Source organism: Maylandia zebra, unplaced genomic scaffold (assembly GCF_041146795.1).
Source record: "Maylandia zebra isolate NMK-2024a unplaced genomic scaffold, Mzebra_GT3a scaffold03, whole genome shotgun sequence".
NCBI lineage: Eukaryota > Metazoa > Chordata > Actinopteri > Cichliformes > Cichlidae > Maylandia > Maylandia zebra.
This window is the reverse complement of record NW_027490033.1, coordinates 3,977,416-3,991,090: the sequence shown is the minus strand read 5'-3', so window position 1 is coordinate 3,991,090 and position 13,675 is coordinate 3,977,416. Positions and strand designations below refer to the sequence as shown.

Genomic DNA, 13,675 nt, shown 5'->3' with positions numbered 1-13,675 from the left:
CAGACCCTGACCCTCAACAGGTAACAATCAGTCAGAATCAGAATAGTTGAATAATCCCTAAGGAAAGACAGTTATGGGCAGTCAGACTGCAGCCTCTGTTTCTACCTGTACAGGTTTCTATGGTAGAATCACTGTGGCAATCGCTTTAAAGTCACTTTGGGCTGGTTTTCATCTTTGCTTTGTTTCGTCAGGTTTGTGTTCATGTGTAAAAAGTAAAAGAAAGATCATTGTGTTTGCTTATTAGTACACAGATATTATGTTTGGTTATTATCAAAGGTTTCTTTTGTGTCCAACTATCTGGCTTTGAACAAAGTATAAGAGATGGCACATGTGCTCCTCTGACTGACAACTGGCTGGGAGTGAAGAGAGAAAATGGTAAATGGTCTGTATTTGTATAGCGCTTTACTAGTCCCTAAGGTCCCCAAAGCGCTTTACACATCCAGTCATTCACACATTCACACACACATTCACACACACATTCACACACTGGTGATGGCAAGCTACATTTTAGCCACATCCACCCTAGGGCGCACTGACAGAGGCGAGGCTGCCGGACACTGGCGCCATCGGGCCCTCTGACCACCATAATGGATTCTTACAGGGAAAGTGGCCTGGTAATGCTATGAAATACAGAACTGGATAATACAGGATTTCCTGAACTGAACAAAAAGGGTGGACTGTAACAGTAAGAGCCCCTGGGGGTCTGGTGTGTTCATCTTCAGTTGTGTTTGAGACTTAACCTGCTGGAGGTTCTTATTTGATGATTTTAGTGTCTTTATTTTACATTTTAGGAGTCTTTTAAAATTTGTTTTCAATAAGAAATTTCTGCCATGTGAAGTTGCATCTCCAGTCCCTTGTGTGCTTTTTTTCCATGTCCTTATTTAATTTTGGTATATTTAGTTTTTCTCCTGCCTGTGTTGAGCCTTGACTTTTGTTTTAATTAAATAAACTTTTTCTTCCCTTTTCTCTGTTGTGTCTGCATTTGGATCCTTATTTGAAATGTAAAACTGAAAAGCAATTGCCTGCAATTCTTAGGTGCACTCAGTTTATTTATGTAAAGAAAAATAATTTAAAGACATTGTCAATAGTTTGGCCACAGGAACTGCTTGCAGGACTCAGCTGTGAATAACAAAGCACATCTGCATGCTATTGTGGTCATTTCTCCTCATATTTGCAATGTTTTTCTGAACCACAAAAAGAGAAGTGTGTTACAATTGGTGCACTAGTGACGTAGGTCTTGATTATTTTTGGAGCTACTTAAAATGTATAAAAACTGAAGCCTCCAGAGCCAAGTGTCAGTTCTTCTGCTTGTGTGACAGAACTGCGTGTCTGAGCTGCACCAGACGTGATCTCTGCTCATCAAGTCTTCACTCCTCAATTGGTAAGAATTTTTTATTTATATTATGTATATTTATACACACCAAATTTATGGATTTATGCTCAAATTTAAATAAACTTTTCATTGAAATCCAGTTTTACTATGAATTCACAGTAATCACTGACACCTTCAGAGCATTACATTCATTAAAGACGTCTTCTCACCTTCTCTTCCAGACGACCGACACATACCTCAACCACTGCAGATTAACCAACCACTCATCAGTAAAGCACAAAATAAGGTAAGTGTCCTCATGTGGAAAGGACTTAAATACAACTCCCATATATTACTAATGTAACAGATCCATTTAGGTAGAGTAAGAACACTACGCTGGATGTCTTTTAATGCAGGAAAGTCCTGTTTTATGCTGCACCTCTCTGAGGAGAATATCATTGTTCCTACAGATCATCAGCTCCATCAAAACCAAAGCAGGAAAGACTAATCCTGTGGCAGCAACAAATCATTTACATTTAATATCTGAGGACAGTTTCATGATCCAATATCATAAAATTTTAGGCCTGCTGTCAACAATAACTGCAATGTTGATTCACATGCATACATGCCAACCCTCCCGATTTTTCCGGGAGAATCCCGAATTTCAGTGCCGCTACCAAAAGTCTCCCGGAGCCACCATTCTCCCCAATTTCTCCCGATTTTCCACCCGGACAACAAAATTGAAAAACCATATCCCAGATTGGCCCAGCCAATTCCAGTTTCCAACAATGGATACTACTACTGCAGCTACTTAGTTTTAATTTTACTCTTATTACTCTTTCTGGGTCACAAAATAAACTTTTAACATATTTTCAGGCGACAATATAGCTGTGTAAACTTCAAATATCTGAGCCGGGGAGAACAGCAAACTCCTGGAACATCGTTTTCAAACCCCCGCGGTCTTTCGCTACTCAGGTTAAACATGATATATAAGTCACTTAAATAACTGAAACATGTTTTTGTTATTGGGTTTTATTTGTTCGTGAGTAAATCGGTTTGGCTGAGATTAAAGTTATTAGATTAGATGAGATTAAATAAAACTTTATTAATCCCTCGGGAGGATTCCTCCGGGGTTTTCACACAGCTGAATAAACGTCAAACAGAAAACTGATTAAACAGAAGTGTGAGATGGTCGAAAATTTACACCAGCGTCCGGTTATATTTTAGATAGCAAGGAGCAGACACCTGAGTTTCACTCCACCGAGAGAGCTCGTGACGTAATTCTGAAGGCTAGACCGTCCAATTTCACAGTTGCTCATTTCCGGTCTGCCCGGCTTTTGGAGGACCCAGCCCACTTAGACCACGAAGGCCGGGTCCTCAGGTGGACGCAGACTCTGAATTTGGACACCCCTGGCCTGTTTCCGGCTGGACAATAATAACGGTGACATTTAACTTATTTTATCCGATAAATAAACATTGTAAGATTCAAGTTTTTTGTATATATATATACAAAAAAAAAAAAAAAAAAAAAAATATATATATATATATATATATATATATATATATATATATATATATATATATATGTATGTATGTATACCACCCCTCCCCAACAGCCCTTTTGAATGTCTCCCTAATTCTGAGGTCTCAAGGTTGGCAAGTGTGTTCACATGGCTATTATTTTAAGAAGTATTAAATAATTCTAAGATTATTAAACAGTGAGGCCAAACAACATCAAGGTAGTGTCACTTTTATTAACTCTCCAGCAACCTGCAGTCTTTGCATTGAGGACACACAAACATCACAGTGTCAAAATATATGAGCTGCATTCATCTTAGCTTAATTTTTACAACATGTGACACATAATTTCACAGCAGTAAGGACAGCGCACACAGTAAGTGTGAAAAGTAGCTGTTATAACATCAGCACTGAAAGAATCGCCCACAAATTTCATCTGCAAGGCTTTCAAAATAAACATGCTCCCTTTTAGACTCGAGATTTAGAGTTTCAAACCATTTAGAGCTCAGTGTTTATAAGGTTTTATGCACGGAAAGTCAACAGTGACAAATCTGAATCTCTAACAACCTTTTGGTAAAATGGTAAATGGCCTGTATTTGTATAACGCTTTACTAGTCCCCAAGGACCCCAAAGCGCTTTACATATCCAGTCATCCACACACACACTGACAGAGGTGAGGCTGCCGGACACTGGCGCCACCGGGCCCTCTGACCACCACCAGTAGGCAACGGGTAAAGTGTCTTGCCCAAGGACACAATGACCGAGACTGTCCGAGCCAGGGCTTGAACCGGCAACCTTCCAATTACAAGGCGAACGCCCAACTCTTGAGCCACGATTGCCCCGTAAAACGGTGTAAGACAAAATAAGAAATTACTTGGTTATTATTATTGTGAAGTGAAAAGTGAAGCTCAGTTAAAAAATTTGAAACTGTGAAGAAGGAAAAATTAAATTCCAGATTATCTCCCAAACAGCTACACAAAGTGAGTTTGGTGCTGCGGCTGCAGACTCTTTACCAGTCCATGCTGAAGAGACAGCTGAGCTTAAACGCAAATCTCTCACTTCACCAGTCGATCTACGTCCTTACCCTCACCTTTGGTCACCAGCTTTGGATAGTAACCGAAAAAAACGAGATGCAGATACAAGCTTTGGAGAAGGAGGTCTGGCCTTCTCTGCTTGGGCTGCTGCCCCCGTGACCCGGCCACGGATAAGCAGAATAAAATGAACGAATGGATTAAATTACAAAACAAATTATTGTGACTTCTTCTTTGCACCACTTTCACTTACACTTTCCCTACTTGCTAAATGCCACTTTAACCTTTTGGACATATTTGATATCCACTCTAATACTATAGCTTTAGCTGCACTAAACTCTTAATCCAAAACATGTTTCTGTTTTTAGTTTTCCACTCGAGTTTCAAAGCAGGAGAATCTTCAAATAAAATCTAAAGACAAACAATGTGGAAAAATAACCTTTTGTGAAATTTTTGAAGATGACATACAAAATCTAAAAGAACTACAGTTATAAGGATATCAATATATCCGTATATACCAAAGACATCGTAATCAACCAGTTATGGACAGCATTACATGACTTGATCTTTATTTTGTGATTTTAATTATATGAATATTTTACATATTTACTTGCATAGTGAAAGCTTTAACTGATTTCTGTTTAGATATAAATTCATTCAAACTGGTCAGATATGCAGGTGCTGACCTTTCCTCTGGGGTGATTGTGGCTCAAGAGTCGGGAGTTTGCCTTGTAATCGGAAGGTTGCCGGTTCGAGCCACTTCACCCGTTGCCTACTGGTGGTGGTCAGAGGGCCCGGTGGCGCCAGTGTCCGACAGCCTCGACTCTGTCAGTGCACCACAGGGCAGCTGTGGCTACAATGTAGCTTGCCATCACCAATGTGTGTGTGAATGGGTGGATGACTGGATATGTAAAGCACTTTGGGGTCCTTAGGCACTAGTAAAGCGCTATACAAATACAGGCCATTTACAGGCCATATGAACTCACTGCAAACAATCTGACTTTTCAGAGAGTTTCCTACACTGAAGATCTTCCTCATTCAACCAACTCCTGCCAACAACTGTGGGTGTTCAAGGCATCCAATCACACTTTGGCTAACTGAAAAAAGAAGACAAGGTGAGACATCTTTGCTAGTTATTGTTTGGATCATTAGCATAATCTAATTTGTAGTTTTAAATATCTATTGTATTTTTACTTTAATAGTTAAGCACGATTAACATTTAGGAAACAAAAATAAACAAGTTAATAAATTAAATGAAATAATACTGATTTATATATTCACTCTGTTTACTTTCTTTGCTATAGAAATACAATGAAGACTTCCATTTTCCTGCTGGTGGCGCTCTCTGTCATTGTGCTCTGCATGACTGACGGACGTGTTCGGAAATTCCAAAACCAGCATATAATCCGCGCAATCCCACGAGGGGGATGTGATGATCTGATAGCAAACAGGAACATCAGAGATAATAATGGTAACTGTAAGCGCAAGAATACCTTCATCATTAGTAACTTTAATCAAGTTAGAACAGTTTGTGATCCAAGGAATCGTATCAATGTGAATAGAAATCTTTATGAAAGCCCCAGGAACATGCGCATTCTGTATTGTAAACTGCGGGGACAAACAACTGATACACATTGTACATACACATCAACACCGAGAGAGAGCCAGATTGTAATTGCATGTGATAATATCAGAAATGTCCTTGAGCCTGTACACTTTCAATCTTTCTGTTGAGTTGAGAGATGCTGTAAGCTTGCTGCGATCTTTAAACATCACTTCATGATGCTGGTTTAGATGCTTTATAAGACTTTGTTAAGTTTCTTAAACAGTGATGAAAATAATAAAGAGGAAATATGAGAGAACTGATTTTGAAATGAATGTTGAAAAGATACAACGATCACTAAAATTATGGCAACATCGTTCCACTTTGCTTTCTTAGCTTGCATGTTGTACATTTTGACAGTTGTTTCTAATTGGCTACATCTTCTCTTGTTCTCACAATTATTGCTCATCTTTTATTAAATAAAAAAAAACTGTCGCTGCTTGTAAGGTTGGCATTCTTGCAAGACTCAGTAATGCGTCCATAGCTACATAAAAGAACATATAAAAAACATAAAAATGCATAAATGAATATTATGAACTTTACCCCATGTAATTTCATGTTGAGTTCATGTGTTTATTAAGTGTTTATGCATATTTGTTTATAAATGCATTTATTTGTAACAAAAGACATAACAAACAAACAAGGCTATAGTTATAGAATTCAGAAGTTAGTGGATGAATTCATGAAGGTTTGCTTTTTCCTGTCCAATAAATTGTGGCATGGCTGACGAGGCGAATGTCTTTGCTTATTATTTCTCCTGTTTTACAGTTCAATAATCTGTATTCACACCCACTGTCATTAATTGATAATTAATTAACCCTTAAACCCTGCAGCTGAGACAATAAAAACTAAAAATATCAGGAGCAGGTTATGAGTTGTGCTTCACTGAATATTTTATTCACAGCGTGTTTTAAGTGTATGGAGCGCCAGGACTGCCATAATGAATTAATTAAATACACCATTAAATAATTAATTAAATGTGGCAATAATTAATTAAACTTGGGATTAATTAATTAAATAAATAGTTATGACACATGTAATTAATTAATTATTGACACATTTAATTAATTATTGACACATTTAATTAATTATTTAATGATATATTTATTTATTTCATTTTGGCAGTCCTGGCGCTCCATATCTTTGTGTTAGCTGCCTGAGAAAGCCTGGTTTAGGTGAACTTCAAATTCAAATTTTATTTGTCACACACACAACCATACACAGTATGACATGAGGTGAAATGCTTGTAGCTGTGCAGTGCCCGACCATTAAATGACAGTAGTTTACAGTAAGATATACAAATTTACAGGTTACTACAAAATTTACAGTAAAATTGTGCAAATAACAGTAAAAATGTACAAATAACAGTTTATGTAAGAGATTATTAGTCAAAAGAAATTATAAATTTTAGGAAGTGTGCAAGAAGAAAAACCAGAGTGCATGTGGTGATGTGATGCGTGTGAGAGTCCAGTCCTACACCTGGTTCAGGGCCCGAATAGCCTGAGGGAAGAAGCTCCTCCTCATTCTCTCTGTTTTGGCCTCAAGAGAAGTGCTTCCCAGACCTCAACAGTGAGAAGAGTCCATTATTGGGATGGGAGAGGCCCATCATAATCTTCCTGGCTTTGGTCAGCAGGTCAGGAAGCTCTGATCGAATGATGCGTTCGGCTGAGCGCACCACTCTTTGCAGATCTCGTCTGTCCTGCTTGGTGCTGTTCCCAAACCAGGTGCAGATGTTTCCCGTCAGGACGCTTTCGATGGTGCAGGAGTAAAAGTTCTTGAGCACCTTCAGTGGCAGATGGAAGTCTCTGAGTCTTCTGAGGAAGAAGAGACGCTGGTGGGCTTTCTTAACCACGGTGTTGATGTGACAGGACCATGACAGGTCCTGATTGATGTGGACACCCAGGTATCGGAAACTGTCCACTCTCTCCACTGGTGTGCCACTAATGATGAGGGGCTTGTAATTCCTGCTTTGTAGTGAAGTCCACGATCGGCTCCTTAGTCTTGCTGACATTAAGGAGGAGATTATTCTCCTGGCAACTTCCTTCATTGTACAAATAAAACTTACATTCAGATTCCCTCTCACCACATATCCAACCCGATATCATGACCAGCAGCTTTACAGCTGTGGCTCCAGCAAACATCAGCTGATACTAGAAATTAATATTAAATAAATTCTAACAACAGCTGATCAAGCTTAAACGTGCTGCTGTTGATTAGTGCGACATCCGCTGGTTTCCTCTTTCTGGCGCAAAGTGGGCGATAAACAAACAAGAGAGAAAAGCCGATCAGCTGATCATTGATCAGTTTCATGATTGAAGAAGCAACAGGAGAGGCAGGGGGAGAGAATGAGAGAAGAAGAGACGGCTGCAGCATAAAGACAGAATAACTCCAGCTTTGTGTCTTTTTTTCATTCTAGCTGAAGTACAGGACAAACTGTTTTCCTTTTCAGCTCAATGCGTAATATTTTCTCTGAATGCGGGACGATTCCGTTTTTTACGGGACGGTTGGCAACTCTACTAACTAACCTTATGAATAAACTAAAGTTCACTATCAGTAACATCATAGCACTCACCCAGCTATATAGAAACTCCGTCATGCTAGCTAGCACGCAGTACGAGTTATTGTAACTGACAGTAAAAAGTCAGCACAACGAAAATAAACTCCACCTAAACCTGGTTTATATCTGACCCAGATAGACTACAGGTCATAACTTCTTACCTGAAGTTCAGTTCACCTGACACTCGGACCGGCGGCCGCCTTCGGTCTCTCCTCCTCCTGCCTCCTCCTCCTGCCTCCCCTTTCCATCATCATCCACCTGCTGGCCTCTGTGGAAGCTCCGCCATAGCCACCACTAAACAACTGATTTATTTTTACACATCAGCCATCATTTGGCCAATCCACCACCTTTCATTGCTTATACTGTTATTAAAAAAAACGAACAAAAATCATCCCCCCATAAAAACGAAAAATCACCACCGGCATACCAGGATGGCCAGTCCAACTATGGTCGTGCCATCAGTTAACCTTTCGCGTGCTCAGGGTTGCCGACCCCTGCACTAGGTTATGCGGTTGACGCCACGTTTGCATGTTTTACTGACCTTTTTGTCGAGTAGCTAGATAGGCCTTTTTGTTTTACATTTTATTTTATTTAGGCACAGGGAAGCTATTGACCTCTTTTTGTTTTATTATTTTTTTGGTTTGGCTCAACCACCCAGTCCTCCTCCCCCCACCTTTTTGTTTTGTTAAGTTTGGCTATCAAGGCAAACAATCAAGCAAGAAAACTAAACTAGGAAACATCAGTTACTATAAGAATAAAACAATAGCATAAGCAACATTGAAAAATCCACCAACGCAAAACACTGGGACAAAGACTCAGAACTATGACACACAGACACTGACAGTGTTCTTGTTAATGCTCTGCCTCTTCTGGATCTTATTTAGTTAGCCAAAGTGGACGGCAGTCTTTCATATTCTGATATTATTAATAGTTTACCTGTATTAGACTCTTTCAGTCCACCTGAATCACACAAAACAACATGTTACAAGCTGTTTTGCTGCTGGCTCAGTGAATTTGAATTTGGTGCATGTTACATCTCTCTGTTCAGATATGATGTTGTACTCATTTTTTCCTTTATTCAAATAAGAGCAGTTATTGTTCATTTAATCAAATGCTGCTCAATCATCCATGTAATGAAAACTTTGATTCTGTTCATGTCACGATCCTGAGTCTTTTGACCCAGCGTTTTGAGTTTGAGTTTATTTCTATGTTTAAGTCCATTCTTCATCTCTATTATGCCTGTCATTACAGTTCTTTGTTATTAGCAGTGTAGGGACTAACGCGTTATTAAGTAACGCGCTACAGTAACTACGTTATTATTGAGGTAACGAGCACGGTAACTCATTATTATGCCAAAATCAGGAACGCCTTAATCGTTACTGGGATTTGGATAGGGTCTTTATTCGTTACTTTGCGTGTTGCGTTCGACTTACCTCGGAAATCAAAACACGGACCTGACAACGATGTGTCGCTGGAGTAAACGGCGATCTGGTTAGCCTCGTCAGAGAAGTCGGCATTCCAATATGGCAATGCCCTCGAAAACTGTTGTTTTGCTGGCCCTGTACAAAAATAAATTACTATTAAGCAGCCATAGCTGCACTCGGTGGGCCGATGGTGATTTTTCGTTTTTATGGGCCGATGTTTTTTTGAACAATGAAAGGTGGTGGATTGGACAGATGCTGGCAGATGTGTAAAAATAACTCAATTGTTTGGTGGTGGCTATGGCGGAGCTTCCACAGATTCAGTAACATTAGCAAGTGGTGGAGGCCAGCAGGTGGATGAGGGAACAAGGGAAAGGGGAGGCAGGAGGACAGACCCGAGGCGGCCGCCGATCCGAGTGTCAGGTGAACTGAACTTCAGGTAAGAACTTATGACCTGCAGTCTATCTGGGTCAGATATAAACCAAGTTTAGGTGGAGTTTATTTTCATTGTGCTGACTTTTTACAGTCAGTTACAATAGACTATGCGCACCTTAGCATATGCCACTTCCGGTGGGGAAACTCCCACTTCGTTTCCGGTGTGATATTCGCGTCTTGTTTAAGGTCGGATTTCCCAAAAACAGTCAACCAAATGGACGAATCAAGCGGTGATTTACATTTCTCAAGATGTCTTGGGCATTTACCGAATATATATGTAGATGATGTTCATCAACTTATCGATATTTTTCCATCGCGCCTCAGAGCTAAAGAGAGAAAGGACTGAAATTTCTCAGTATTTTTATATAGAGTCCCCTCGTTTATTGCAGGTGTTACGTTCTAAAAACAACCAGCGAGAGGTGAAATCTGCGAAGTAGCCAGCTTTATTTTTTACAATTATTTTAGATTTTTTAAGGCTGTAAAACCCGTCACTACACACTTTATACACTTTTCTCAGACAGGCATGAACAGTTTCACACTTTTCTCTCTTGTTTCCATTATAGAATGAAACCAAAGATGTTGTTTTCAGTCCCAGTGCTTGTGTACAGTTAAAAAATTAACTAAATTTTCTGCTGTGTATTTTCCGGCAGAGGTTTAGCTCTGTGTCATGTGTCTGACATTTTGTGGATGTCAGAGAGCATCATTATTATTTCCTAACTTTAGGTTTCAAAACAGGAGGGAGACTGATATTTACTCACAGTAAATATCAGTCTCCCTCCTGTTTTCTATTTTGCAGAGCCTTATTGATGAGCCACAGCTGTTGTTTTATTTTCTCCCCCTGATATCTGTAACTTTATCATTTCCCTGCTGCTTTCTGACATTTCCATTTGCTTATGTCATGTCAGTCAAAAGTAATCATACCTATGGATGCTGAATAGTCGTTCCCAATAAAACTAATAGTCATACATCCATTGCTTGAGTCATCACACACAAAATTGTTGAACTAGTTATCACATGCCAAATATTGGCCATCTGTCAAGCAAATCCTATACCTTCCTGTATCATTGTTCCTGGAAATGTCTCCGAAATTGAACAATTGATCTCGGGTGAATTACAGCTGTCACTCATGAGGAGGCGTGTGAAAGTTTAGTTGTAACCAATGACAAACAACTTGTTCACTGTCAATTATGGATGAATCCTGTGAATCCCCAATTGGCAAGCATATATAAACTGCGCAGGAGCTAGTGTGTACCATTTCTACACTTCTGTGACACAAAATGGAAGGTCAGCACCGTGGAAGAGGGGTGAGGATGCGGGGAGGAAGGGGAAGGGGAAGAGGGAGAAGAGGCAGATATAGGCGGATTCCTAATGAAATAAGGGCTACAATTGTGGACCATGTTGTCAATCACGGCCTCACCATGGAGGAGGCTGGTCGAAGGGTGCAACCCAATATTGGAAGAACTACTGTCAGTTCAATCATTCAAACATTCCGTAGGGAAAACAGGTATGCAAACAGTAATACACTGTACTGTACTGTGCCATCTCAGACACATCACATGTTACTGTACTGTATTTGCAATTTCACAAAAAGTTCACTCTGCACCACATAGGATTGTAAGACAACCTCGCGGAGGCGGAAGAGGGCCCCTTTTTACCCCACAGCAAGAAGAAGCCATTTGTGCAATGGTCATTGCAAACAATGCAATAAAGCTGAGAGACATACAAAGCGCTGTCATAGAGAATTACACGGTATTTGGCAATATTGAATCTGTTCCAATTTCAACAATTGACAGAGTACTCAAGAAAAATTAAATCCACATGAGCAAATGGCCCTGCTAGCAGCCATGGATGCAGCATGTGACGACATCACAGCAGGGTCCTGCAGAGGATGGATTCGCCACTCCAGGAGATACTTTCCTCGCTGCATTGCGAGGGATAACATCTGTTGTGATGTAGATGAAAATATGTGGCCAGACAGACAGGAACGTCTGGATGTGCCAGAATGATTTACTGTACTGTTACATGTGCTGTTTATTGTTCACATTAGTGCACAGCTCTACCAAATGGGTGATTTTATGTTTACATGTATTCTACAGTTAACAAGTGACTGTAGCATATTTTTCTTTTGCACAATTCTGTAGGATTACAAACACTTCTACACAATGGAAATGTGAAACGTACGTATTCAGTGTCTCAGTTACTCCCAAGACTCCCATAACATCTACAGTGACTTTACTGCACATTTCAGATGGCTGTACAGGTAGGCCATAGTGCTGTCGTCAGCATTTTCAGGTGTCACCAATTGTTTTTGCAATGGGAAACACTGAAATTATAAACTGTCATAGTGGAAACATGACAATGCCATTTGACTATCTTGTTCATAAAGATGGTGTCAAGACTTTTCATTTTGATGGCACTGACAGTTTCATTGACATGGATACTTGCTTTTGAGGTATGGATAATCAATTCTGTGCATGTGACGTGCTTTTGCAGGCTATCCACTAGGTTTTGCAGTTTGCACTAATTGTTTTGGGAAATGCACTAACTGCTGTGCAAATGTTAATGGTGTTCTGAGAAACGCACCAAAGCGACTGAGAATAACTGTAAATGTCAGTCACACACATTTCCCCTCACCTCTTGATATTTGTGATTGTGTGATTCGTGTGTATAGATAGATAGATAGATAGATAGACAGACAGACAGACAGACAGACAGACACACACACACACACACACACACACACACACACACACACACACACACACACACACTTGGAGCAACTGTAATCCACATAATTTCCTTAGGGATTATTAAAGTAATCTGATTCTGATTATTCACTTTAAATATGAATACCACACCAGACAGCTCATATTATTCAGAAAGCACCTTTATTGCTTCAATGCAAATTAGAAGGTGATTAACAGCCAGATGCTGCTAATCCACTGCATTTGAATAATTGCTCATCAGCATATGTGAGCAGCTCTATAAAAGCAAACATTTTGTCAGTTTGCTGGTCTGGAGTATTCAGGTGTTTGTTAACACAATGTCATAAATGTTCCCAGGAACGGATGACCCAGAAAATTCACCCCAGGGTCAAACTGTGCAGTTCTCAGAAAAAGCTCAAAAATCCAGAAGCTACATCTCAGACTCTACAGGCCTCAGTTAGCAAGTTAAATGTTAAAGGCCATGACAATTAGAAAAAGTTTGAATAAGTGTGGCTTGTTTGGAAGGGTTGCAAGGAGACAGTCTCTGCTCTCTAAAAACAGCATGACAGCATGGCTGCAAGTTTAGTAGCAAATTTGCAAAGCATAACAGCACAAACACCGCATACCAGCTGTTAGCGGTGAAGGGGTGATGATTTGAGCTTGTCTTGCAGCTACAGAACCTGGGCCCTTGCAGTCATTGAGTTTTCCATGAAGTCCCTTGTATACCAAGTAGTCTACAGTCAAAACTGAGTTTTGGTAATGCAGCAGGACAAAGATCCCAAGCACATCAGCAGAGCTACAACAGAATCAAGGTGTTGCAATGACCAGGTCACAGTCCACACCTCAACCTGAAAAACAGTGCTGGGAACTTAAGAGAGCTTTACATAAACAAATACCACAAACCTCAATGAACTGACGAAACGATGTAAAGAAACGTCAGCCAAAAGTCCTGCACAACCGTGTGACAGACTAAGAGTCATACAGAAACAATTTGGTGACACTACTGCTGCTAAAAGGTGGCTCTGCAAGCTACTCACTCATGTACAGTGCTTAGTTTTTCAGAGTACTCTATAGATTCCCATGAAAACACTCT

The 13,675-nt window shown here is 40.0% G+C and overlaps 1 long non-coding RNA gene across 1 annotated transcript; it reads left to right on the top strand.

Moving 5' to 3' along the window:
- Nucleotides 1-1,304: 1,304 nt before the first annotated feature.
- LOC112431100 (uncharacterized) lies at nt 1,305-5,280 on the top strand. The gene is made up of 4 exons (XR_013096200.1): nt 1,305-1,381; nt 1,555-1,619; nt 4,870-4,976; nt 5,166-5,280. It is a non-coding gene; the product is annotated as an uncharacterized LOC112431100 (long non-coding RNA).
- The last annotated feature ends 8,395 nt before the right edge of the window (nt 5,281-13,675 follow it).